Consider the following 25,670-nt stretch of genomic DNA (forward strand, 5'->3'; position numbering starts at 1 on the left):
TTTCTTAGAAACACTAGATTTAAAAGATGCTTATCACCCCATTCCTATCCATCTAGACTTCAGGCATTTCTTGAGGTTGTCTGTATCAGGATCACAGTAGCAGTTCTCTGTTTTACCTTTTGTGAAAACTTTTGTGCTGTGGATAGTCCAGAGTGTATAGCTCCGGCTATAGCTCATTGTAGGCTACAGGGTATCCACATTTTCCATATCTATATAACTTTCTTATTTCTGCAGTGTGTGTCTCAAAGCATCAGGAATCTCTTTCTTGGGTGAGGGATCTCTTACACAAGCTGGGATTCCAAAAGAACATTCAAAAAGTCTTTCTTGACTCCTCCTCACTGGATTGTGGTTCTTGCATGTCAACACACACCACAGTTGAAAGAGCTTTCCTTTCACACGGAAGAATAAATCTATATCTAGATCTGTTTCTAGGGTTTTCCACTCACACATCAGTCACTGTGAGGGAATACTTCAGGATTTTGGTTCTAGTGGCTTTTATGAGTCTCACGATACTCCTTGGCAAGTCTCCACATGAGAAAGATATGGTGGTGTTTGAAGTCTCTCTGGTCCTAAAACCACCATCCCTTGTCTTTTCATATCTCAGTACTGAGGTTTGTCAGAACAGAAATCACTTGATGGAGGGAACAGATATCCCTAAATCCAGCTCTCCCCTTCTCCATCCCTGTTACAAAGCAGTCAGTCACCACAGATGCCTCGGACCTTGCTTGGGGAGTGGTTTCAGGAGGGATAAAACTGCAAGGTGTGCGGAAAACATGTAAATATAACAATGATGCTTGCCTTGATCAAGGCAGTCAATTCTTTGAATTATCTTTGGTCCCTGGGACACATCAGTATATTACAGACAATACCACAGTCAGGGTGGGAGACTGGTGTAATGGTTAAGATGCTTACCTTAGAAGCACAAGGTGCAGGGTTTGATTCTCACATGGGGTAATTGGCTAGGCTTAAAATGGTCCATGAGGGCAGTTAGCCTAGTACTAAGCTATGAATCTATGTAGTACTTCTACAAGCAAGGGGGAAGCAAGTTGGACTCCTCCTGCAGACTAGCCATGTTAGCTAGGGATATAGCTTCACAGCGCAGTTTCGCTCTAGAGGCTTCCTATAGTCTCAGAATTCTGTCCAAACAAAACTGTGTGGCAGCCAAGCTGAGCAGGGCAAGGGCAGACTCTCATGAATGGAAACTAGATCTGCATCTTCCAAGATGTGATCCGTCTGTAGAGACTTCCTCAAGTAGACATCTTTGCCTCCTTTCTGAAGAATCAGCTGGCAAGATTCTCCTTCAGGACTTTGTGGAAGAAGGTCTGGAAAACAGATGCCTTATCTTTTCTTTTCCTTGGACATGAATCTTCCTGCATGCTTTTTCACCCTTTCCACTGATACCTAGGGTACTTTTGATGATTCAGAGGAATCCCCTTAGATCGTTGTGGTGATTCCCTCCTGTCACAGGAAACTGTGGTTCTACTTTCTTTTGGAAATGGCCAGAGGCTTCCTCTCCAACTGGATCTAGTTGCACAAGAACAGGGGTGTTTGATATACCCAGACACCAATCAACTTCAATTGACTGTCTGGATGCTTCGGTCTTAATTCCCTTTAGGCACCTGTTTGAAGATGTGCAGCAGGCACTAATGCAGACAAGAAAACCTGCTACTAGAAAATCATATATTAGCAAATGGAAAAGGTTTTCTGGTTGCTACTACCAATATAATCTGAGCATATTCAGGACTAGCTGTTTCTGGTTTTACAAAATTTCTGTTAGCTACTGTCCTATGGCCTTTTTTACTCCTATATCAAGTTTCATTTATAGGCAGTTTCAGTACGTCTGCATATGGATCCTTCTCTTTCAAGGCATTCTCATGTCAAAATGATTTTGAAAGGGGTTTTGCATAAGAGACCTCCAGCAAAATTGGTGGCCCCTTCTTGGGATCTAACATTTGGTGTTAGAGCAACAAACATTTGCTCCATTTGAACCAGCTAACCTGGCTAAGTTGTGGTTTTTAACATGGAAAACTGTTTTGCTGACCTCTGCAAGAAGAGTATCTGAGTTACAAGCTCTTATGGTGAGTCAACCCTATCTCATTTTCCACAGGGACAGGTTTTCTTTGAGAACTAATTCTTCTTTTATGTTTAAAGTAATATCTAAGTTTACCTTAAGCCAAACTATCCATCTTCCTGTTGTCTTTCCTGCCCCCAAAAATGAGGGAGAAAGGATACTGCATGCCTTTGATGTCCACAGACAACACAGGTCCTATCTTGACAGAGCTAAATCTTTCAGATCTTTGGATCAGTTCATTTCTTGTAAAGGTAAGAAGGGATAATATGTGTCAAAACATATTATTTGCAAATGGTTGTCTAAGTTATACTCACCACAACAAAACTATTCCAGGCAGGGTCAAGGCCTACTTTGCCAGGGCCTTGGCTTCATCTATGTTTTTTTGGAAAGAGTCAGATTATAGAAATATTCCAGAAGCTGCAACTTGGTCCTCTGTACATACATTCACAAAGCACTATAAGCTTGGTTCCTTCTGTAGGTCTAGATGAGGCTTTGCTAGGACTGTTCTCCAGGGACTCCTGGACCCTTCTCCCTCCACCTACCCATATAGCTAAGGTTACTGCAACAGTGATCAATGTGCTTAACATAGTACAGTTGTGTAAGTAAACTTACTATAACAGTAGATGATCAATTGACCACTGCTGCAGTAGGTGCTCCTTCACTCCACCCCTTTGCTTTTTGATATGTTTATGCCAGGTTGTGGTTATTTTTTTGCTCTTCCTAGAATTTTCCTTTCGGGGCTCAGCCTCCTCTGTCGGCAGGAAAGCTCTGAAAGGCTTGGCACCCAAACTTTCCTTTTATTCAGCTCAGTTTAAGCTGCCTGGCAGTTTGGGTACATGGAATGTGCCTTGAATTTTGGAAGCCTGCAGGCTGATAGATTCTTGGCAGGATCTAACAACTTAGCATATCTGCTGGGCATTGTCAGTATTTGTACAAGGTTGCTAAGGCCCGGAGCTCCTTACCTGTATCCATCAGGTCTGTACCCTCCCTCCCATCTTTCAAAACCATTCTGAAAGACTTCCTAACATGTGGTTCTGTTCTCGCTTAAAACCAGGATAAACTATATCCCTAAATGTGAACAAGTACCTTTTCATTCCTTTTACCTCCGTATTTTCCATTCTTCACTTACATCCTTACTGCTATCTAACTCTCTTCCTGGACTTTCTCTCTAAAGTACCATAAGCCTATTTCTCTCACTTCATATTGCAATTCTTATTTGTATTAATTTCTCTACGCACTATCTAAATATTAAATTATTGTCATATACCTTGTATCAGTTCTTAACCAATGTTTTTATAATATGTCTAATTTGTAATAATTTTTAACTGCAGATGTTTTATTTTTATTTTTGAAGATTGTAAAATTATTGCTCTTAAAATGTTTTGCAATAATTTGGAGCTTTTCTCCCTGGGCCTCCACTGAAAATGGGCTTCTACCCAGTCAGACTTTCCCTTTAATCAAAGGTCAATACATAAATAAATAATGCTACTGCAACAGTGATCATTCAAACATCTGCTGTTATAAGTTACTTACACAACTGTACTTTTATCCAGCAGCCTTGCAATCTGTTTTCTAATAAAACAGACTATAATTAAAAACAGCTGTAATTTTTCAGGTCCCCTAAGAGTATTTTTTTTGCAGAGTTTTTACATCCTGGGCTATTTCCGGAACTCTATTGAGTATACCCTAGTTCACCTGATTAGTTGAAACTGGTTCATGTTATATATTCAGATTTTGCTTTATACTGCTTAAAAAACAGTCCCACGTTGAAAATCTAATTTATTTATTTATTTTTTACCATGACTGATATTTTGTGAGGAAATCGTGTAGATAGTATAGCTGCTCGCTAAATTAATTGCAAAAAAGATGGAAATACAGGTTAAGTCCCACAATAGGATAACTAGTAAAATTAATGGCATTATTGGGTAAAGAGGAAAGGCAACTACCAGGTTGGAAGAGTCAAAAAAGTGACCAAGTATGTATGGAGTTATTTGGAAAACTGCATACTGGCCCTGCAAGGGTGGAATAAGACAGAGAAAAATTAGGGTTACTCATTTTTCGGATAATGAGAGAAGAAAGTGGAGGAAAAAGGGTATTAACTTAGAATGTATCTTAATTGTAAGGAAAGGCTGTTTGACACAAGTTTAGTGTGATTCTGCAGGGGGAAAGAGTATAGATCCCAGTCAAAAAGGTGGTTATGTAGATGTACTGTAAATATTGAAAATATACAAGGGTTACATTACGTTACAGAGAAGGAAGATACCTTGTACATTGTGTCTTAAACTAGATTAATGATACTGACTGTTAGGTTTCCTCTAATTATGTCTTTAAATATTATGTGTAACACAAGTGTTGGGGTTGTATCTTTCTGTGTGGGGAATAAACATATTACCAGATAAAAATCACAGAATCTCTAAGCATTTCATACTAGATTTTTTTTACTCTAAAATGACCATCATGGGGTTTGAAATTTTTTCATAGATTTTTTTTCCTGTCAGTACAGCTTGTATTCCCTTTAGATTTCTTATATTACATGTACAGAAGTGTTTTTCTTCCTTTACTTACAGTGCTAGGAATCATTGACATCATAGCCTCCAGAAGGTGTCATTGTTTTTTCTTTTTCACTGTATGGCTCTAATTTGAAATGATTGATGCTTTCTTTTATACCCTTTTCAAATTTAGCTAGCTAAAGCAGCAGGGGTTTGTGAAGTAGTCATATATGTAGCCCTTAACCGTTTTCCAGATCTTCCCTCATACTCTTAAGTGTCAAACTTGACAGATCGATGTAGTTGCCTTATTACTCATTTGTGGCCAAATGTTGTCACCTTAGAGAGAAAATAATGCTCAAAATATCTGTTTTGTTTTACTTTCAAATTGTTCTTAAATTGTTAGTATTTACATGGATAAAAGCTCACTTCAGCAAGGAATGTTGCCAGCAAGTAGCTCTGTGTACAGTTGTGAAGCAGCACTGTCCAAAAAAAGTGAGAATGCTCATCAGTTAGTTTAAGTGATACTGAACTATAACATAAAGATTTAGCCAAAAATGAAGTCTTTGGAAAATGGAAAACAGTTTTACTTTCAAAGTTAAAGGATGTACTTAACTGACCTCATCAAGACATAGTCTTAACAAATGTTAAACTGTGGGCGCTGACTAATACGAAGAAGTACAACAAATACTTTTTCTACCTCACCATCATTTTCTGCTTGGTGTTTCACCAAAGCCTTACAGCAGCCCAGTGTGTGGCAGGAAGGAGCTCTGTAACAGAAAGCCTGTGTGTTCCTTAGTACACTGGCTGGGATGTCATTGGGTCTTGTGGATTGAGACAGGTTTCTATCCGAAATGAGTGAGTTTGAACAGTCAAAAATGACGTTATAATCTTCGTGATCTGTGGCAGGGCAAATGTAAGGTTAGAAATGAAAAGAAACTGAAGAGTTTGTAGGCAGTAAAGAACATATGTGATCGTACAGGAAGACAGAAAAGGTCTGTGATGAGATTAATTGCAGTAGATGTTATGTCCCCCTTATAAGGCAGTGCAGGCCATACTCACACTAACATTTCAGGACTTGTAAACCTCCCTTCATAAAGCACTCCCTTTTTCTGCCACATATAGGGTACTGATGCATAGGGTTCCACATATATTTAAGTTAGCAAAAGTTGTATCACTTGTCTACTCTGAAGTACACAAGACTGTCTACTGCATCTATCCTTCTGTTCAGGTAATTCTAACTCAAAGAACTGAAGATAGCTTACACATATATAGGTAAAAAAGATATCATCTGTAGATGTCCATTTTGGTACTCCAGCAGGGACCTTCAGTGGCCTGTGCAAGAAGAAAGGAAGTAAATGCTTGGGAAACTCCATGATGCAAAATACAGAAGAAGTAATGTAAGATATAACTCAAATATTATGATTTACTGTTACCGTGACTAACTGTTGACGATCTATTGTTGTGGAAAGTATACTTGCTCATGGCAATAGACTTGTCTTAAATGCTTCATTTTAATATTCTTCTTTTTTATTTCCAAACTATAACGATGTTCCTTTTGTCACTGCTTTCCTTGAAAGAAGGTTATAATGTTGAGTATCTTATTCCCTCTGTGTCACACCTCAGCCATGCATTACAATGGGTGGTGCTTCAATGTTTTTGTGCCACACGTCATTATGCATTACACCTGTCCACTGCTTGTCTGTGTGCCGTGCTATTATGCATGACATCAGAACACTGCATTAATACTTCTGCTGGCTTATTTCTGTGCTCCATGCATCCACTCTTTGAGTACCAATGAAGTGCTTCCACTGGCTGTAGCTTCCACTGTACATTACACTGGGATATTGCTTAAGTATATTTCTCTGGTTCTAGTCTCCTAGGGTTGCCAACTGTCCAGAATTTTTCTGGACTGTGTAGAATTAAGGGACATTGTCCAGGAAACTGAAAGGACAGCAAATTGTCCAGAAAAATGCCGGGAGATCAATTTTCTTTTAAATAAAAAAAAAATTACTTTTTTTTTTATTTTTTTCATCTGATCACATGCAGACACAGAACATGAAAACAGTCTTCTGCTTCTGTGCAATTAAGTGTTTAAGTCTTTGTCTTCCATGCACGTGGAATTTGAATTCTTGAAACATTTGAACTGTGCAGCGGACCACAAATGGACACATTTCAAATATGGTTCAGGTACTTATGAAATGTTGCAGTTTTACCTACTCGTTCCACAGTCTGTTTGCATATATAGATGAAGTAGAATGTGGAATTCCTAGCTATACAGTAATATTTCAAAGTACTGTTATTGGATATTAAGTTGCTATGTTGGTGGCTAAAGCTGCAAGCAATAAAGATACTAGGCCTGAGGGACTCCATGAATATTAAATGTATTTGAAACAAAAGGCTACTAAATTATGATAATGTTTTAGGTATGATGCTGTTTTGCTCATGTTTTCACTAAGTGATTAAGTAGAATATTTTTGTTGCACTTGATTATGCATTTCAGTATTACTGGTGGGGATTTAATCATTTAATGTGATCAAAGAAGTCTTTTAAATGTTTCTTTTTGTGGTGAATTCATTTCTGGTGACAGATGTAGTCACAGACTTCTGACATAGCTGGTACTATACAAATGTAATGTATCCAAAAATACAAGTGTGACAAGCCTGATGATGCTGTTGTACTAATCAAATCTAGTTGCATCAAATACAATTTAAGCACACCCCTCTCTGTAAAAATGATGGTTACCAAACCAGTATTCAGTGGGATCAGGTCAGAAGATCATATGATCAATGTGCACGTTCATGTACCTGATTTTATGACTGCCTTATAAACCTCGGAGTACCACATAAAGATGATATTGCATATGTGAACTGCTAAAAGCTAAGTAATTGCCTGGCAGACAGCTTTATCATTAGACAGATTTTTAGCATTTAGGGAGCTGTATAAATGGCTAATGCATGCATTTGCTATCAGTCTGTTTTTCATGGTGAAGGAAATACTGTGTTACGATCTCAGTTGGCACATTGTTTGTAGGCTCGTAGGAGATTACTAGGCTATTGTTCCTAAGGCCCTTATAAGCCTAGCTAAGAGTTTAGGCCATGTTTAGACAAGTCAGTACCCAATGCCCCTGTCCAGCAGAGAGACGGGTGGAATCCCAGGGGTACATTTTCTGTTTTCCATCCAGTTATCCAGGTTGCACTTAAAAAGGGGTAAAGAGATAGTCTGCTGGACATGGAGAGGGAGACTATTCCACAGATGGAGGAGCCTCAGGGATCCAAATCTGCCCTACCAACAAGTCCTGTTGACGTTGCAGACCAGGTTGAGGCTGCACTTGCGAGTTATTTGAGTGGAGTTTGGCTTGCGGTTATGCAGCAGCCCCATCAAGATGGGGCCCATGATCACCTTGTATGCCAGACAGAGGCCACCTCTGAGGAGTCTGTATGAAACTGAGTAGAGGGATAGGGCTTTTAGCCTGTCTGTATATGGTAGATGTTTAAGGACCTGGATTCTCCTGGTGAGGTACCTCTATGGTCTCTCCAGCTGCTGCATGTGCTTTGCGAGGTACATGCCGAAATGGGCACTGTACTCAATAATGGGCCTTATAAGGGAAGACTACAGGGATGTTATGACATCCTTGTCCCTGGATGAGGTACCCGTACTTATGAGGTGGGCTATGTAGGCGGCTTCCCATACAGTAGAAGCAATATGGTGGTCAAAGGTCAGGTTGCTATCAACCTGGCTGCCCAAGTCCCTCACAACTGATTGTGTGCTTAGGACATTGTTATTAATGTGATAATTTGTGGGGACATCACTCTCCCCAAAGGGGATGATGCATTGTTTAGTAATCAACTTGTGGCCATGTTTCTGGCACCAGTTATTTGTCTGAGTGAGACCCTTTTGGAGGATGCCCACATCACTAGGGGAATTGATGACAGCATCCAGCTTGAATTCATCTGCAAACTTGGTCAGCCATAGCCCACTGGTTTTGGCCAGCACCTCAGAAAAGTATATCCCAAATAACAGAGGCCCCAAGACTGAACCCTGGAGTACGCATCTCGTTACGGGTCTACTGCTTGAGGTGGCTCCCCCTATTTTGACTAGATGGGTTCTATAAGTGAGCCAGTTTGCTACCCATCTGGTAACATACAGATTGATGCCTAGTTGAAAGAGTTTATGTATTATACCTGAGTGGGGAATAGTGTAAAAGGCTTTAGCTAGGTCAAGGTAGGCAGAGTGCACAGTCTTCCCCTTGCCCATGGCTTTGGTGACTGTCTCAAAGAAGTTGACCGAATTTAGCAGACATGACCTCCCCTTGATGAAGCCAAACTGTGTGGGATCAAGTGTTTGGAGGTTGCAAATGTCCTTGTTAATGAGATCCAAGATAATTGGTTCCATGGCTTTGCAGAACAGGCTAGTTATGCTAATGAGTCTATAATTTCCTGTATCGGTGGACGCTCCACCTTTGTGTAAAGGGATGACAGTGGCTGTCCTCCACTCAGCTGGGACAAAGCTCGGTACTCGGGCTTTGGTTGAATCGGGTGCCTAATGGTGCTGCAAGTTCCTGCCCGAGTAAACATAGGATGCACCCTGTATTGTTATCAGGTCCCATGGAGGCTGTATTTTTTGCCTTTGAGAGAGCAGTGATAGCCTCTTCCTAGATATAAGGGGAAGGGGGAACAGGTACTGGGGATGTCCTGATTTACTGATGGGGAGACAGAGGGGTGAAGTCTTCACTAAATCTGTCAGCCAGCAGGTTTGCTATATCTATGGCATTTGTACATGTGGTGTCCTTGGCCACTAGTTCTGAACAGATCTGGGTGCTTCCTTTGTGGTTGCGGACATATGTGAAGAAGGCCTTATAATTGTCTCTAGTAGATATGGCCAATTTGGAGGATTTCACTAGTGCTCTTATTTGCTTGTTAAGGCTAAGGAGACATTGCTTCTAATTGGGCACCTGCTCCTTTTTTGTCTTGGACAGCAATTTTTTTCCTTTTATAGAGTTTATTTATTGCAAATGTCCACCACACAGGTTTAGTCTTCCTTGCAGAGGATGATTTAGTCCTGTCGGCTATTCCTTATTCCATGCATCTATATAAATGCTCATGTAGTACTTTGGTGTAGTTTTGGATATTGGTGCCAGTTCCTACAGAGGGGGAGGGGGCTGTGAAGCTGTTTATACCATCACTTAGGAGGCTGTGATCAGCTTTGGAGAAGTTTTTATGTCTGATCCTAGCTAGAGACAGCTTGGGGAAGATGGTGACTTTGAAAATGAGCGCTTTATGGTCAGATCTTACCAGGGAGGATGATACTATAGGGATGCTGCAGTGGTTACTCGTGTTGGTTAATACCAAGTCCAAGATATTATCACCTCTTGTGGGGCTAGCTGTTCCAAGGCACTTGCATTGTGTTCTGCATGAGTAGTTCTTCCAATCTATGTCTGGGAAGTTAGTCACCCAGTATCAGGGAAAAGGGTTGAAACTTGATAGATTCAAACGGGTCCAAATAGGCGGATTGGGCATCTTACATTAGATATCTCTCTTTCTGGATACTTAAGAAATCTAGAAATATATGCTTTCCTACATTATGAGGGAAGCAGAGCACACCAAAATAAGTTATCTTTCATCACTGATACTGAACCAGAAACTGTGTTGTATTGTAAATACTCAGCAATGAAAGATGTTCCAATCTAGCAGAGGCTTTTTTGAATTATTTTGTGACAACAGCTGGCAAAGACGCTTGGTATTTGGGGCATTTTATGGAAGCTAACGCAAATGGAATGAAAGAAGAATTGCATTATGTGCATTATGCTGAATCCTGCTAGGATGCTGTACTTAATTCTTTTGTTTGCTTTGTTTTGTTTGAAATAAACTACATTGTGCAGGCACTGTGCTTCTCAGACTTGAATTTGAGTGTAGCTAAACACGATTTTCTTCAGGATGGCAGATTATCTTTTATCTAAACCATTAAGCGCTTCTTCTGTAGACTTCAATATTTCTTAGGAACTTAATGAACCTATTTTCAGTTTGCCATCCATTCCTTATTGCAATATTACCAGCTTACCAGTTTTGTTAATGTAACACAGGCAATTAATTCTTCAAGGGCAGCAGGCCCTGAATTTGTAGCTGAAACATAAAGTTGTTTGCTAGCAGCAACCTTTTCATTAGTTACAGATCTCTTTAATGTGGAATTATTCAAATTAATTTTAGTTCTGCAGAGATTGTACATATTGACTGACACTGGTGGATTGTAATGACAGAAGTTTGAGTGGCCTTTGATGGTTGAAATGGTCTCAGTTGGGCAGTTTTGTCATTATCGGTTCACATGTTTTGTTTCATTGCTTACTGGAAAAATGTTCAAAATTATACATTTAAAGCATGCTCTAGCAAGTGGTAGTGTATTATATAAGGGATATAAGTTGATTGTTATATATTATAATTTACTACAATCAGGAAGGTGAATCAGAGAACTTTTGCATGGTCCTCAAGTTGTGTGCAAGTGGCCTATGATTTGAAAACAGCCCTAAGGTAAACTGCCACTGGCCAGATGCATTTTTTTGAATGTGGGTTTTAATGCTGTTTCAGTGAATGTGAATTTCAAAGGCAGAAAAGTTTTAATGGTAAGTCTGTTTTCATTGTGAGACAATATTATTGTTTAGCAAATGTCTATCAGTGCTTGTGCTATAAAATTTGAAATAAAGTTTTAAATTAAATCCAAATATCTGCAATTATTGTAGAAGTAAAGCAGAAAGCAGTATGCACACAGAGTTTTGAACACCGTTTATGGCAACTGGGAAGAAATGGAGAAATAGCCAAGTAATGGGACACTGGAATGGCTGTGTGGGAGGGAATGGGGATACCAAAATTACATACATTTTGCTTTCATGTACCTGTTTAGAATTTTTGATATGAAAAGTTGGCAACCCTATGCTTACCTCATGCATTATGTCAGGGTTTTGTTTAAGGTAATAGTAGTGCCTCTGTCACAGTTTTACTGGTAAGTGCTTATGCCGATGTCAGCTTGCATGACACCCTTTCACTTTATACATCAGCACAGGGCTTACATGCGTATACTGGCAGTAGACTGCTCCATGCTACCGTTGTACATTGCAATGGGATACTGCTTAAATGTTAATGGTTACTGTAGTCTCTGTGCCACATTTCTACCTTGCACTACATCAGTACATTGCTTAAGTGCTTGTGATGGATATCGCAGGCCCTCCTTGCTTTTCTGTTATAACTTAAGAAAGGTTTGTGCATTTGTTACATTAAAAGGAGTTTGTGGAAACCTTAGAATGTTTCTGCATTTTTTACATTGAGAATACATATATACTAACTCTAAGGAAGAGCCTTTCTCCTATAATCTGTTCATCAGTGCAGTGAATTTTGTCTGTTATTTGTTTGAGTGCTATCCTTGTACTTATAGTGAATAGTACTGCATCTAAATCACCCTGTGGATGAGGAGCTTACTGACATTTACTCAGAGTTATGGAGCACTCAGTAAAAAATAGCAAGCAGCTTTTATGACTCGTGTAGTGCAGTTATACATTTTACCATGGGTACTGTCATTTTCTGTTTGGTGTTGCAGCAAAGACTTATTTTAGTACTTGACTGGCAATGCTGAAAAGTATTTACCTTGATGGGTATCTCTTTATAACATATCTTTCTGTGACTTGAGAATGAGATACCTGTGAATATCTAGTATTCCATGATGTTGTTGTGTAGGAGGCCTTTTTAGATCATTTGGAGAGTGCATGGTTACTACCATGTAACATTGTTTGGCTGATTACAGACAAATTATGGGTTATTTGTTGGTAGAACTTCGTATGTAAATCCTGGTCATGGAACTGTCATATCTTTATATGATGGCTTAATTGCCCACCATGACCTTTTTCCACTGTCTCACAGAGACTCTGAATACTTTTCATTTACTGTAATGTGTGATCCAGACATCTGCCAGTGGATAAGCATACTACCTGCCACAAAACCTTATGTTTACCTTGACAGAGCTATACACTGTAGCATCATTATGGTTTGGAACTGGGATGTGATTGGATCAAATGTACTTGTAAGTAATAAGTCCAGAAATCAGTTACACAGCTGGCCTGTGATAGGTTGGCAGGCTGCACCCCATCCAAATGAAGTGTTTAGGATGTGGTTTTTCCCTTAACAATAGATAACATTTTCATTCTTCAGACTGGAATCTCTACATATGCGCATTTGCACTCCATTCTGATTTCTGTATCAAAAAAATCAGCAGTTTTCTGAACAGGCCATTTAGTTCATGTACCTGATTGAGAATTACACCTTATTACAGATCCTGCTATTGTTGGTGGAGCAGAAACAGCACTTGTGGCGGCTGGGTGGACAGCCAAATAAAACTGGGCAGATGTTTCCCATCCTATCAGGCTATGTCAGATGACTGGTACTTGAGACCGTCTGAATGATAGAGAAAGGAGTCTTGTGCATGGACTCTGATCGTGTGAGAGCAAAGGAAATGTGTTTTTAGTTAAACATTTTTAAATAAATAATATTGTAGTCAACTACTCTTTTGTTTGTTGGGAAAACTGTTTGACTGTGCTGTTCAGTTCAGCCTTAACACTACCATTTAACATTTTTTCTCCATTATTTGTGTGTATACGTGCCTGCATGTGATCGCATGTGCATGAGGGGCTGCAATACATTGCACTGTGTGTTGGACAGCAGCAGCATGAAATACATCACTGTGGCCATTATTCATTTATTTTGATCACAGACATCTTAAGTGTACACAGTAAATAAATTGACTCGAATTGCTGGGTACCAAGGCACTGTTTTGCACTTTTTGCTGCTGCAGTCAGTTTTATGAGCCATATTAGCCAGTTGTCCCATTTGTTCTCCATCATTGGAGGAAAGGACGAATAAGAGGAGCCATCATTCAGATAGCCATTAGAGGTGCATAAGTCTGTACTAGGCTAATGGCTTCCGGGGTCTTTCCAAGCTTAGTTGTGCAACCCAACCCAGTTTTGCCACCAAATTCCTTGGACACCTATATGGTGGGGTATGTTAGCAAAGAGGTAGCTAAGGGTTATGTGGTGGGGTATATTTGTTGGGGATTAAATGTGCATTAGAGACATGGATGCCAGATCAGGGGAGAATTTGCCATTTCCCATCCAGTGATCAAGGTTTCTTTTGAGTAAGGTGAGGGATGAAGTCTTCATATAGATGGGGAGCTTGTTCTCTAGCAAGAGGATCCTTTGAGACGCACATTGGTGTGTCTAACGTGTTCTATTTATGTCGCCGTCAAAGTTCAGGTCTTTGAATCTATTGTTTCTGGTGCTGTTGTTTTTGTGGATGGACCTGAGGATGACTTGTATGCTAGGCATATATTACATCTCAGTAACCAGTGCTAGGCATAGATTGCCTCTCATTTCCCTTCTGTAGTGCTATCTTCCCGTGAAAGCCCTGTTAAGCAGGGGGGAGTGGCCATGCAATGGGCTGTTACTTCTACTTATCCCTCACTTCAGCAAGGGATTTTGCCAGCAAGCAGCTCTATCTCCAATTGTGAAGCATAGGAAATAGTTTTCCTGGTCTCCAACAGCTAAACTGCATTTTCCTGAGTGCTGCCTGAATGTCTACAACTCCCCCCCTTCAGCAGATGCGAGTAGTCAGCAGCCCCTTAACTACTTTACCTCACTCCTTGTCTATCCATTGCTGAGGCTGCTAATAAACCCCAGTCAAGTCTCCATCCTTGTGTGCCAAAAAGTCAGATTGAGATGGTGTGTAGATGAAAATGACCTACCTCTGCTGCCATTCAGTAACATTTAAACAATCATTGATTTGGCTTGGCAAAGCTGGCTTGTGTTTGCATGAAACAATCCAAAATACATTATGAGCATTACAAACATATGATATTTACACAGAGAATGAAAAGGCTGTAATTGGCTTCTAGTGAGGAAGTCTGTGAATGAGTGAAAGAAGATGAATTATATTATTTTGGCTATTATTGTTTATTATATGTTTACAGTTCACATCTCACAGCTGGGCATCTTTGGTATAAACAGTTAAAGTGGTTATTGTGATGTCCCTCCTTTGTGCTAGTAAGCAAGGAGCCTCAATCCTCACCACTGACACTGGTGAGGGAAGTTCACCTGTAACAAAAATAGATACACACAGCATTTACAGATGCAGATCTCTGCATCAATCACAATTTCCCTTAAGAGCACACAGGGAACACACTCCTATCCTAGGGCTGGATTCCCCTCTATCTCACCAGGCCCAAAATAAAACTCCACACTAACCACAGCTGTACAGTTGAGTCCTCAGTCGAGTGTTCCAAGCCAAGTCCTCCACCACCCTCTCTGTAAAACCAGTGTTCTGTGTCCCTGCTTCAAGTAGCTGATACACACATTCTTTGAGATTTGATTTTCACACACACACACACACACACACACACACACACACACACACACACACACACACACACAAACCTGAGAAAGGCTGGCACAGATTTATCATTTATGCCCTCTCTGCCCAAGCTATAAGGTAGATATTGACACCAGAACACTCCAAAGCCAGCTACTCTAAGGCTGTTACAAGGGTACCCAATTATATTGAGTAAAAGTAATACTAATGCAAATGGTAGTGTTTGACCAATGCAGCAAGGCTTTCAGGAGTGGCCACAGTGACACCAGATAAATGTAAGTACTCTCAAAGGTTAAAATATTCTCTAAAACACCAGCTATAGTGGAACATTTAAATATATTTAATAATAAAAATAAAAGAACATGAAAATACCAAATATCTATTTACAGTAAACGTCAGAGTTTCAGTGATAGGAAATATTAAAAATAACACCGATGGAAAGATTCACAGAGAGAAAAACAATACTTAACTAATTTCACTATATTTTCCTGACTGATCTAAAGAATTACTGTCCCCTAGTTCACTTACTAGAGTAAGGCAAGATGAAATGAATGAGTGGTCCTTCTTTTGTCAGGTTTCACAAACAGACTGCCCTGAGACTTCAGTTTCATCTAATATTAAAACATCATTTCAGTGCTGGATTACGGAATGAAACCACATACATCTGGTCACCTGACTTCTAGTTACCACACTACCCCCTTTACTAGAAACTGAGCCAGAATCTTGCACATATGTGTTACCTTTCACACACAGTGCTTTGGTAAGATGTGTTATAGCATTTGGAAGCTATAAAACCATTTCAAAAACGTCCACTCTTCCAGGGTAGCAATTGGTTCATCCCTAAGGTCAGTACAGTAGGATTCCTAATCCTGGTTTCCACAGACAGTTCGCCTCTGACTGCAATCAGAACTGTACGATGCAATCTCTATGGCCTACCAGGTAATTTAATTTCAGACTATTTTTCAAAGTTAAATGGACTGAGATTAATCTCTTCTGTTCCAGTATCCTCTGTTACAATATATTAATTTCAACAGTTACAATACAGAGTGACATACAGGTGTATTTCTTTTCTTTCGAGCAGAACCCACCATTGGTACATTTTTTTTTAACACAAGCAACTTTACAAATGCATTTTCAACACAAACACCTGTACAAATCAGTTTGATATACAAATAACATATAATTCTTTACAAAACTCCAGCTAGCTATGCTGTCATATGTTACACATCCACTGCCCTACTTCTCCTAGCATAGCTGGCAATACCTCATGTCATCACAGTTATAACCACTTCTTTTTTAGTACTTTTATTTCATTATCACTTATGATGTAGACAAACATACATTTGTATAAAAGAAAACAAACCTTGTTAACAATTATGAACATTATATATCACGCATTTTGTGCAATCATCATCAAATAAATGTAAAATAAAAGAAATAAATAAAAGTAAAATCCAGTAATAAATAAACTGATCAATTCCTGCCTTCTCTTAAATCTTATTCCTCCTCCAAAACATTATATTGTTGTATTGTTCTCGTGATTTCCATTTTTTCTATGTAATTTACTCGTACCCTTTTCTAAAGATCCCACTTCCGGTTCTTTTATCTCTGCTACAATATTCACTACTTCAAATACAGCTGATTTAGACATTGATTTACATTTTCTAGTAATTGCTTTTTCAGTAGCCACCATAATTAAACTGAGTAAGGCCGCAATTCAGATCCTGTATCCCAGTTTATAAAACAAAAATTCCTCTGTTACACCCATTTGCTCACCCAATATTTGTAGTAGAGCAGCCTGCAGAGAATTTTTAGGGTCTGCCAACTAATTACATCCCAAAACATATGTTCCCAGTTACCTTTTTCTTCCCCATCACACATCCAACATTTGCCATCTACCTAAAGAAAACATTCTTTGGATTCTGATTGGGGTATAAAATACCTATGCAAATACTTCCAAGCAAAAATCCTACATCTTCTGGACTATGCTGCATATTTGGAAGCCGTACATATGTCCTTCCATTGTTTCTTTGGGAATTGCTGATCAGGGAAACTTGGCTAGACTTAGAAAGGCCCCCTTGAGTCATTAGTGTAGTAACAGTCTATGAATATCTCTTCTCAGTCTTAACCTCCACCGATTGATTTCTATAGTTATTATGCAATATTTTATATGCCCTACTAATTATCCTGTTTTTAAATGGCAGTTTCTGTTCTAGATTCAACGAAAAACTCACCCAGAGCAGATCTTTCACTTGGAATTTCCCTATCCCTTTCTCTTTGCCTATACTCTATCAGTCCCTGATGTCTTATTGGCCTCTTTACATTCTTTTACCTTTCCCTCTCTAGTTATTTGCTCCCAGTACCTTGTTTCTTTTTCTAATTTTCTCCAGTAAATTCCAGCCCCTCTTGCCTATTCTCTGTACTCCTAATTGCAGTCATCCCCATTGGAAGAATCTCCTTTCTCCATTCTCGTGTTGGCTTAGTTCTTAGAATACTTTCTGCTACTTTATGAATGTAATGTATTATTTTTTAATTTCTCCAAGTCTTTTGGGTTTCTATTACCATGACAGGAATGGACCCCTTTCCTAAGTCAAAGTACGATTAAATTTCACAAAATTAGTATTATTTTAATGTTTGATGTCAGCCAGCAGTAATCTTCGCAGCACCTGTGATCTGCTCAGTAATGACTCCTGCAAGTCATATGGAGTTACATGTATTAGTGGTTGTTGTTGTCTTTTGGCTTTTCCCGGTTAGGGGTCGCCACAGCAGAACTCCGGTCCGCTAATGATTGGCAGTAGATTTTGACGAACGCCGAGGTGCCAGCTTGACATTCAACCTTCAACGAAGGCACGCCCATTTACGCATGTCTTTCTAATGCCCACCCAACCATGGGGAGGACATGCAGACTCCACACAGAAGGCACTCCCCGCACTCCAGCCGAGAATCGAACGGGAGAACCTCTTGCTGTGAGGCAACAACGCTACCGCTGCACCACCGTGGCATATCTAAATATGATTGTAGATTCTTTTTATAAGACCCATTGCTCCTCCTACTATTGGAACTGTCTGGGTATCTTTCTTCCACATTGCTCTTGTTTCTACCTGCAAATCCTGATATTTTATGACTTTTCTGTCTCTGTACACAAGTAACTGAATGGATGTAGCGATTTTAGTGATCAGTGCTACTTTTGTCTTTGTTTCAGTGGACCACTATATCTGTTTTTCTCGGATCTATCTTTTGAACTTTTGGTGATGGGTGATCCCATGTGATGTAGACTTCATCATTTTCTGTGATTCTGTCGGGCTCATGTTTCCAGTGTTTTTCAGCTACTTCAGTAATGTAATGTTTACACAATCCCCAGTGCAACAGTCTTCCCACATTATGCCTTTCAGTATACAGTTCTCCTGCCATTAGTATGTCACAGCCAGCAAGGAGGTGTGTGACTGTTTCCAGTTCTGTTTTACAAAACCTACATTTGTCTTTTTCTCCCACATGTTCAGTGGACTTTGTCAACCAATGTGCGTAGCCCACTATCTTGGGCCGCCAATATTAACCTTTCATCTTTTGGTTTGAATTTGCCTCTCCTTAACCATTCCTGCATTCGATCTTGATCAACATGAGGTTCTTCTTGAAGTTTTGTATACTTGCAACTATATTTATGCATTTTTCACATTTCTTGCGTTCTCGTTTAATCGTTCCCCCTATATTCTTTCTTTTGTTTTTTGGCACATTGAGTTGCCGCCTGATTTTTTATCTACTTCTGGTTTGATTTCCATTCCTGCTTGATGTCTGTATGCTTCTGCTAGACTAAGCAGGGAAGTCATCATAAATTTATTCTCCTCATGTTCAAAACTTTCACTACATTTTTGTCTGGTGAGATCAGCAGATGGGTGTGCAATCCCACGATTGTAGACCTGTACATGTAGTCAATTTCAGGGAGGCCCATAAATCCTTCGGAAAGGGGAATATATAATCATGGTATGCACTGGTTTTTATAAATCATTTAGTGAGCATGAAGCATCCTTCCTGTTTTCCTACCTAATCTATCCAATACATTTTGGGGCCAGTCAATCACTCCAAAACTGTAAGTTTGGACAGGGAGAGCAAATTGGTTTATAGCTTGAATTTTATTCCTAGATGTCAGCGTTGTTTTCAGGATTAATTAAGTCTTCTAAAATATTCCTTACTAAGTTTTATTTGTATTTGTTAATGTTTTATTGCTGATCCTTCATCAATTCCCAAGTATTTATACACTCCCTCTTGCTCAAGTTCTTTTATATCACATTCATGTCCCAAACTGATGTTTTCTTGGTGAAGCAGTTTTCCTGCTTTAAAGGTTGCTTTTGCACACTTACCAAGACCAAATGACATTCTTATATCATCTGAAAAAGTTTTGACTACTTGCAGTTGTGCTTTCAGTTCCTCATCTGATGAGCTGTACAGTTTTAAATTATCGATAAACATAAGATGAGAAGTCTTTACATTTTGTTGTTTTCTAGGAGCCTATTGTATCCATGGCCTAATCTGTTAAGTAGATTGCTATTCTGTCTTGCCCTTAACCCATTAAGCTGAGGTAACAGGGAGCCACCCTGGAATATCCCCCTTTGGATTTTTATCCCTGGAATGATAATTTGTTCTTTATCATGGCTTAATTGCAAAGTGGTCTGCACTGTTTCATGGTCACTATAATGTAGTTGATTAGTGTAGGATGTATCCTACAGATTTTTAAGCACATGTTTATCCATGAATGTGGCATGCTATCAAATGCTTTTTTGTAGTCAGTCCATGTCATACTTAGATTCTTCCCCTTTTTTACAGTTTTTCCACTATGACTTTATTTAACAACAAATGATGCTTTGTTCCATATGACTTTCTTTTATTCCCTTTTTGTTCTGTTGCCATAATTGAGTTTTCTTCTAAATGACTATAAACTGTCGGCATCAATTCCGGTGTATAGTTTATATATAGTTGGAAGACAGGTTATTGGTCTATAATTTTTAGGGTAGTTTGCAGGTACATGCTGAAGTAGGAGCATTGTTTTTTTTTTTCCTGTTAGCCAGGTTGGTGTCTGTTCATGGTACACATATAAAGTGATCTTACTCATGGCTAAATATTCATGGAAAGATGTTAATACTTTTAACCAGAAGTTAGGTACTGAATTTGGGCCTGGTGTTTTCCAGTTAGAGGCTTTTCTTGGCTTTGTTTCAATCTCTCTGGCTGTTACTTAATCCCATTTCATATCCTGTGCCTTTGAACTTTCTTTTACTACTTCTATCCATTTAGTATCTTTGTTACGTTACCACAGGATCTTCATAAATACTTCTCCAAAATGTATCTATTTCTTCTTTTTTGGGTGGTCTTTCAATTCCTTTTACCTTGTTTCCCAGTTCTCTCTAAAACTTTTTGGGGTCATCAATAAGTTGCTTATTTTGTACTTTTCATTTATATTTATCTTTGTATTTTTTAAGTTTTTCTTGCTTGGGCTGATATTTTTAGTTTATTATTTGTTATAGAAAGATAAATGTGATAAAAACAGTATGCAATATTGTAACGGCTCAGGATCTGTCATGCACTGAGTATTTTTGTTGTTCTGTTCCCTCTTCTATACTCCTCTAACAGTGACTCTTCTTGTCTTAACTGCTTTATAGTTTTCTCTATTCGATACTTCCATTATGATATTCAGTTTCTTCCCCTTACTACCCTCTGTTCTTGTGGTAGAATTTTATCTGTTATTAATTTATCTGCACAGTAATATATCCTGTTTACTTTTGTTATTTCTCATGGATTTCTGTGGACAGTACTAGTTACTGTGTTCATTTTTTTTTATCAAACTTCTGACGACTTGGGTTTTATTGACCTTCCCCAGTATATTTCTTTCATTGATCTTAATATATCTCTCTCTCTTAAATCAAGCAACTTTTCTCTTGGCTCATTTTCTTCTAAACTGAGGACACATCTCTTGTTTTCCATTTCCTGCAGATATTCTATAGAAGGTTCTATAGCATCTTCCTGTGGCACATTCTCTTCAGTTTCATCCTGTGCCATCCGGTGCTCTGTCATATGGGAACTTACTGGCCTATCACTCCTCTTCATTGACTGTGTCATAGTTTCCGGTTCTTTCCCTTGCTATCCAGCTTCAAGTGAATGTTTATACTGGTTTCCTGTGGAAAGCTCCAAAATATATTCATATGGTAACTGACTGGCTGCTTCCCATTCCACTGGTTTCTCCTTAATTTGGACGTCTGTTGCTCTATCCTGCTGTGGTGCTTTCTGAGTTAGATTTTTGACACTGAATCATTCACTTTGCAGGTACTCCATAACATCAGATGTGATGTTGTCCTATCTTGCCTTCATTCTGTACTGGTTGGGTTCAGAACCAATCTTTGGTTCCGATTCAGCCATTTACAAAAGCTCGAGGTCTTCAACTTAGCTCATGGCTGAAACCATATCCCATGATGCTCTAGGAAACTCCCCAGATCTCATTTGCCGGTAAACAAGATCAGCTGCTTCACACTGGCTCTGGCCAAGTGATTTTCTTTCAATAGTTTTTATCGTAAAATTTGATAGCTTTTCCTCTTGGATTACTTAATAGTAGTTTAGATTAAGAAAATTGGTTAACAACTTTGGCTGTGTTAATTTTTTTTCTGGCTGTTTGAGTGTTCTCTCAAGGCCTGCATATCTACCCTATCCGGGCTTTCCTGTAGTTTCCTCTATATTTTTCTTGGACTCGTTTGAGCCGTTTAAATTAGAATTTTACTCAGAGGACTATATATATATATATATATATATATATATATATATATATATATATATATATATATATATATATAAAATTTATTTGTGTGTGTGTGTGTGTACAGCCCATTCAGATAGTGTATTTTTTTCCTTAGACTGTGGATTTTTGGTTATAACTTCCTTTTTTCTTGATTAAGCTAGCTTGTTTAAGTTAGAGTGCTGCTTGGCCCGCTTAAATTAGAGGGTCTTTCTCTCTTCCATGTGCATTACTATAGTTAGGTACATTGATAGAACACTCCGCCAAAAACAAGTTAGTCAATCATCTAACTTAGCTCATTTAGGTTAGAGGGTGGCTCAGCCCATTTAAGTTAGATAGCTTTTTCCCTGGTGTGTGCTTTTCATATATTCTTCCAAAAAAAATAAAAACTGTTACCCTTTTGGCATGTTCGTATATATAGTGATTTCTTTTGTTGGCCTTTAAGATGTCAAAACAGACCAAAGATACCAAACCTTCTAGGTTCAAAAAATGTTCTAAGTGTAGTCAGAAAATGTCAGTGACTGATGGTCATACTGTGTGTATGTACTACCTTGGAGCAGTACATCTACAAGCATCTTCTGCGATTTGACATTCTTTTAGTTCCAGGGTTCTTCTTGAAAGGAAGAATAAAGTGATACTTGGGGAGTTATTAAAGTCTCCTTTTCATGGGCGGGGGGGGGGCCTTTGAGGCGATGAGAGCACTGTCCCCACAGGCAGCTTGACTCTCAGACCCAGTCATCCCCCCCCTAAGGGCACCGGTGTCCATCTCCACACAACTGCAGCCACACAGACATGGAGACCCTTTGCCTCAAGATGCCCCATTGGGTGAAACCTCTCCAGAATACCCTTCTGAAGAGGTCCCTCACAAGAGATTATGTAAGAGGAAGCATATAGACTCTCCTGAGGAGTCTGTCACATCTGACACAGACCTTGATGAGTCAGAAGGGTCCCCATGGTCACCCTCTGAGGATGTCTCCTTTGCAGACATCCTAGAAATACTTAAGAAGAGAAGTGGCTGGAAGCCCATCAACCCTTCTGAAGAGGAGTCTGTCTACCTGAAGGCATTTTGGTCTTGCCCTTCTGCCACTTGGGTGTCTCCGCCTTTCAACGAACTCATAGACCTAGTTTGTTGAATACCGTGGAAGACTCCAGACTCAGTAGAGCCTGTCCCTCGGAGGCCAAATAAATTCATTACTTCCCCCACTGATAAAACTTTCCTTACCAAAGGTGTCCCAGTAGATGCTATGGTGGTGGTGATGGCCTCCAAGAAGGAATTTTCAGAGATGTCCTCTTCTGTCCATCCCCTGAACAAAGAGTTTTGTACAATGGACATATACTGAAAACGCACCTTCTCTTCAGCGGCTTTTACAGTCAGGTCCCTGAATTACCTTACACATTTTACCAGATTGCAGAGAGATCTCCTGAAGGAGCTAGGAGATACTCTCCAAGGTTCAGTAACTGCGTGGGTATTGGATAAAGTTTCCTCCCAGCTCTCCACTTTGAATTCAGTGGTAAACTCCTCCATGAGGCTCATTTCCTATGCAGCTGATGGAGCGAATAGGGCAGCAGGTTCAGGAATTTCCCTAAGGAGACATTCCTGGATGTACTGGTGTAACTTTGTGGAGCCCTTTAAGTCCTCCTTTGTTAATGCCCCATTCTATGGCTCGTTCTTCTTTTGGCCTAAAGTTAGACACACTAACCAGGTGTGAACAGGAAGGGAAAACTCTGTCATAAAGTCTGTTTTTCTCTACCTTCTAGGCTTTATTCAAAAGGTAGTAAAAATGCGGTTTAAAAAATCCCAGAGAGTTTTTCCAGACAGGTCGTGATTCTTCCCCTAGGGGTAGAGGGGGAAGCAATAATGGATGACGCTGGCCACATGGCTGAGGGGGTCCGCAAAACCAGGGCGACAGAGAATCATTCTTTGGCAAGCCCTTTCAGTGCTCCTGAAAGGAGGCCCATCTGTCCATCTCTGGAGGCAGATAGGGGTCATTTTTCTTTGTACCCAGGCTAAAAATTACGAAAGGCAAGTGGGTGCAAAGCATCGTATCCAGAGGCTAATCTATACCCTTTTCCTTCCCCACCCTGCCCTAAATATAAGGAACATCCAGGACGTTCTACCCAGTCAAAGGGAGCAGACAACTCTAGAAAATGAAAAGTTGCTGAAAAAATTTCATCCTAACAGTCCCCGCAGACCAAATAGGATCCGGAACTTACTCAAGATTCTTTTTAGTTCCAAAGAAAACAGGGGACTGAAGACCCATTCTGGATCGCAGCAGATTAAACAAATCAGTAATGAAGGTGAAGTTCTGGATGCTAACACTGCAGTCAGTACTTCCCTTTGTGGGAAAAGACGATTGGATGTGCTCCATAGATCTCCAGAATGTGCACTACCATATAAAGATGGACAGGCAATCCAGGAGTCATTTGCACTTTTGGCTGGGAGCCAGTCACTGCCAGTTTCGAACTCTGCCCTTTGGTCTCACTACAGCCCCCCAGACTGTTCACCAGTGTATGGCAGCAGGCACGGCTCACTTGAGACTCTTAGGATTCAGTGTGTTTCCATACCTAGATGACTGGCTCCTAACCGCCACCACTGAGCATCTACTAACAAAAGTGAGACACAACACTTTGAAGCTCTGCTCTCACCTGGAAATTACAATAAATTATGAAAAGTCTGTCTTGTTACCTTCTCAGCATACTGTCTTTATAGGAGCAGATCTAGACACAAGAAATATGGTAGCAAAACTTCCCTCTAAAAGGGCTCAAGTCTTACTTTCCCAAATCCTAAACATTCTTTCCTAAAGAAAAGTTCAGGCAAGAAGTATCCTCAAAGTACTGGGAACAATGGCAACTGCAATTACCCTGATCCCATTGGCACGCTTACATATGAGAATACTTCAGTGGCTACTATTCACTCAGTGGTCCATGCAGGAACTTCCCATGTCCCACCAGATCCTGATAACTGAATCCTGCAAGGACCTTCGATGGTGGTTTTACAACAATCATGTAACATTAGGCCTCCCCTTTCTCCCCCCTCAGCTTTTAGCCACAGTGACCACAGACACTTAGGATGAGGGGGGGCATTATCTGGGAAGGACAGTGCAAGGCACTTGGCAGGAACACGAGGCCCATTTGCACATCAGTATCCTAGAGATGAGAGTGGTGCTTTTCACGTTGCAAGTATTCCAAGACTCTCTTCTGCTGAGAACTATTGCAATACAGACAGAAAACATGTCAGTTTGGTACATAAACAAACAAGGAGGAACCAGGTCTTGCCCCCCTTTATCGAGAGGCCCTGAGAGTATGGCAGTGGGCTACCTGCTCCCAATGCTTTCTGATAGCGCACATCATGGGGACATCCAGCGTGATACCAGACAAACTCAGCAGAGTGATCCTAATGCCTCATGAGGGGGTCCCTAAAACAAGAAGTAGTGGATTTCCAGCAGATGGGGCCAACCTTGCTGCAACCTTTTTGCCACATCCATGAATGCTAAATCCAGCAGCTTTTTTGCCCTAATCCCCCCACCAGGGGGAGTCACCAAGGGATGCACTTGTACACAGTTGGCCCTCGGGTCTCTCCTACATCTTCCCTCCTTTTCCTTTGATACCCAAAGTTCTTCAGAAAGCAAGCTCATTGAGAAGGAACTTAATACACGTCGCCACATACTGGCCTCACCAAATCTGGTTCCCCTTCCTTTCGCCTCATCTACAGGAGTAGCCATGGATTCTGGACACAGTTCTGGAATTTCATGTGTTAGGGAGGCTCCATCCTCTCTTCAAACCCTCAAACTGACAGCGTGGCTGCTCTGATTCCAAACATAGCTAGGCTCTCTAACCTTTCCCAGTCAGCAAAACATATCTTAATCTCATTTCATAAGGCTTCAACAAGGAAATTATACATGAGCAAATGGAGGAGATTTTTTTCTTGAGTCATAATTAAC

Source organism: Protopterus annectens, chromosome 4.part0 (genome assembly GCF_019279795.1).
Source record: "Protopterus annectens isolate FY-2018-M chromosome 4.part0, PAN1.0, whole genome shotgun sequence".
In the NCBI taxonomy this organism is placed as follows: Eukaryota; Metazoa; Chordata; order Ceratodontiformes; family Protopteridae; genus Protopterus; species Protopterus annectens.